The sequence below is a fragment of the Ptiloglossa arizonensis genome, unplaced genomic scaffold (genome assembly GCF_051014685.1).
Source record: "Ptiloglossa arizonensis isolate GNS036 unplaced genomic scaffold, iyPtiAriz1_principal scaffold0021, whole genome shotgun sequence".
Lineage (NCBI taxonomy): Eukaryota > Metazoa > Arthropoda > Insecta > Hymenoptera > Colletidae > Ptiloglossa > Ptiloglossa arizonensis.
The window spans coordinates 2,403,491-2,408,219 of record NW_027478391.1 but is presented as its reverse complement, the minus strand read 5'-3'; positions in this window follow the sequence as shown (position 1 = coordinate 2,408,219).

Here is a 4,729-nt window from a genome sequence, read left to right as displayed (position 1 = left end):
ATACGTTATATGTTATACGTTATACGTAATATGTAATACGTTATACCATTTACGTTATTCGTTATACGTTCTTCGTTATGCGTTGTACGTTATACGTTGTGCGTTATACGTTACACGTTATACGTGATACGTTACACGTTATACGTTACACGTTATACGTTACACGTTATACGTTACACGTTATACGTTACACGTTATACGTTACACGTTATACGTGACACGTTATACGTTACACGTTATACGTTACACGTTATTCGTTACACGTTATACGTTACACGTTATACGTTACACGTTATACGTTACACGTTATACGTTACACGTTATACGTTACACGTTATACGTTACACGTTATACGTTACACGTTATACGTTATATGTTATACGTTATACGTAATATGTAATACGTTATACCATTTACGTTATTCGTTATACGTTCTTCGTTATGCGTTGTACGTTATACGTTGTGCGTTATACATTATACGTTATACGTGATACGTTACACGTTATACGTTACACGTTATACGTTACACGTTATACGTTACACGTTATACGTTACACGTTATACGTTACACGTTATACGTTACACGTTATACGTTATATGTTATACGTTATACGTAATATGTAATACGTTATACCATTTACGTTATTCGTTATACGTTCTTCGTTATGCGTTGTACGTTATACGTTGTGCGTTATACATTATACGTTATACGTGATACGTTACACGTTATACGTTACACGTTATACGTTACACGTTATACGTTACACGTTATACGTTACACGTTATACGTTACACGTTACACGTTATACGTTATACGTCACACGTTATACGTCACACATTATACGTTATACGTTATACGTTATACGTCATACGTTATACGTTATACGTTATACGTTATACGTTATACGTTATACGTTATACGTTATACGTTATACGTTATACGTTACACGTTATACGTTACACGTTACACGTTATACGTCACACATTATACGTTATACGTTATACGTTATACGTCATACGTTATACGTTATACGTCATACGTTATACGTTATACGTTATACGTTATACGTTATACGTTATACGTTATACGTTAGACGTTATACGTTATACGTTATACGTTATACGTTATACGTTGTGCGTTATACGTTACACGTTATACGTGATACGTTACACGTTATACGTTACACGTTATACGTTACACGTTATACGTTACACGTTATACGTTATACGTCACACGTTATACGTTATACGTCATACGTTATACGTTATACGTTATACGTTATACGTTATACGTTATACGTTATACGTTATACGTTATATAATACTTTATACGTTATACGTTACACGTTACACGTTATACGTTATACGTCACACGTAATACGTTATACGTTACACGTTATACGTTATACGTTATACGTTATACGTTATACGTTATACGTCATACGTTATACGTTACACGTTATACGTCACACGTTATACGTTATACGTTACACGTTATACGTTATACGTTATACGTTATACGTTATACGTTATACGTTATACGTTATACGTTATACGTTATACGTTATACGTTATACGTTATACGTTATACGTTATACGTTATACGTTATACGTTATACGTTATACGTTATACGTTATACGTTATACGTTACACGTTATACGTTATACGTTATACGTAATACGTTATACGTTATACGTTATACGTTATACGTTATACGTCATACGTTATACGTTACACGTTATACGTCACACGTTATACGTTATACGTTACACGTTATACGTTATATGTTATACGTTATACGTTATACGTTATACGTTAAACGTTATACGTTATACGTTATAAGTTATACGTTATACGTTATACGTTATACGTTACACGTTATACGTTATACTTTATACGTTATACGTTATACGTTATACGTTATACGTTATACGTTATACGTTATACGTAATACGTTATACGTTATACGTTATACGTTATACGTTATACGTTATACGTTATACGTTATACGTTATACGTTATACGTTATACGTTATACGTTATACGTTACACGTTATACGTTACACGTTACACGTTATACGTCACACGTTATACGTTATACGTTAGACGTTATACGTTATACGTTATACGTTATACGTTATACGTTATACGATATACGTTATACGTTATACGTTATACGTTATACGTTATACGTAATACGTTATACGTTATACGTTATACGTTATACGTTATACGTATTACGTTATACGTTATACGTATTACGTTATACGTTATACGTTATACGTTATACGTTATACGTTATACGTTATACGTTATACGTTATACGTTATACGTTATATAATACTTTATACGTTATACGTTACACGTAACACGTTATACGTTATACGTCACACGTAATACGTTATACGTTACACGTTATACGTTATACGTTATACGTTATACGTTATACGTTATACGTTATACGTTAAACGTTATACGTTATACGTTATAAGTTATACGTTATACGTTATACGTTATATGTTACACGTTATACGTTATACGGAATACGTTATACGTTATACGTTACACGTTATACGTTATACGTTATACGTTATACGTTATACGTTACACGTTATACGTTACACGTTATACGTTACACGTTATACGTTATATGTTATACTTTATACGTTACACGTTATACGTTACACGTTATACGTTATATGTTATACGTTATACGTAATATGTAATACGTTATACCATTTACGTTATTCGTTATACGTTCTTCGTTATGCGTTGCACGTTATACGTTGTGCGTTATACGTTATACGTTACACGTTTTACGTTACACGTTACACGTTATACGTCACACGTTATACGTTATACGTTAGACGTTATTCGTTATACGTTATACGTTATACGTTATACGTTATACGTTATACGTTATACGTTATACGTTATACGTTATACGTTATAAGTTATACGTTATACGTTATACGTTATACGTTATACGTTATACGTTATACGTTATACGTTATACGTTATACGTTATACGTTATACGTTATACGTTATATGTTATACGTTATATAATACTTTATACGTTATACGTTACACGTTACACGTTATACGTTATACGTCACACGTAATACGTTATACGTTATTCGTTATACGTTACACGTTATACGTTACACGTTACACGTTATACGTCACACGTTATACGTTATACGTTAGACGTTATACGTTATACGTTACACGTTATTCGTTCTTCGTTACACGTTGTACGTTATACGTTATGCGTTATACGTTAAACGTTATACGTTATACGTTATAAGTTATAAGTTATACGTTATACGTTATACGTTATACGTTATACGTTATACGTTATACGTTATACGTTATACCTTACACGTTATACGTTATATAATACTTTATACGTTATACGTTACACGTTACACGTTATACGTTATATGTCACACGTAATACGTTATACGTTATTCGTTATACGTTATACGTTATACGTTATACGTTATACGGAATACGTTATACGTTATACGTTATACGTCATACGTTATACGTTATACGTTACACGTTATACGTTATATGTTATACGTTATACGTTATACGTTATACGCTAAACGTTATACGTTATACGTTATAAGTTATACGTTACACGTTATACGTTACACGTTATACGTTACACGTTATACGTTACACGTTATACGTTACACGTTATACGTTATATGTTATACGTTATACGTAATATGTAATACGTTATACCATTTACGTTATTCGTTATACGTTCTTCGTTATGCGTTGTACGTTATACGTTGTGCGTTGTACGTTATACGTTACACGTTATACGTTACACGTTACACGTTATACGTCACACGTTATACGTTATACGTTAGACGTTATACGTTATACGTTACACGTTATACGTTCTTCGTTACACGTTGTACGTTATACGTTATGCGTTATACGTTAAACGTTATACGTTATACGTTATAAGTTATAAGTTATACGTTATACGTTATACGTTATACGTTATACGTTATACGTTATACGTTATACGTTACACGTTATACGTTATACGTCACACGTTATACGTTATACGTCATACGTTGTACGTAATACGTTATACGTTATACGTTATACGTTATACGTTATACGTTATACGTTATACGTTACACGTTATACGTTCTTCGTTACACGTTGTACGTTATACGTTATGCGTTATACGTTAAACGTTATACGTTATACGTTATAAGTTATACGTTACACGTTATACGTTACATGTTATACGTTACACGTTATACGTTACACGTTATACGTTATATGTTATACGTTATACGTAATATGTAATACGTTATACCATTTACGTTATTCGTTATACGTTCTTCGTTATGCGTTGTACGTTATACGTTGTGCGTTATACGTTATACGTTACACGTTATACGTTACACGTTACACGTTATACGTTATACGTTATACGTTATACGTTATACGTTATACGTTATACGTTATACGTTATACGTTAAACGTTATACGTTATACGTTATACGTTATACGTTATACGTTACACGTTATACGTTATACGTTATACGTTATACGTTATACGTTATACGTTATACGTTATACGTTACACGTTATACGTTATACCTTATACGTTATACGTTATACGTTATACGTTATACGTTAAACGTTATACGTTATACGTTATACGTTAAACGTTATACGTTATACGTTACACG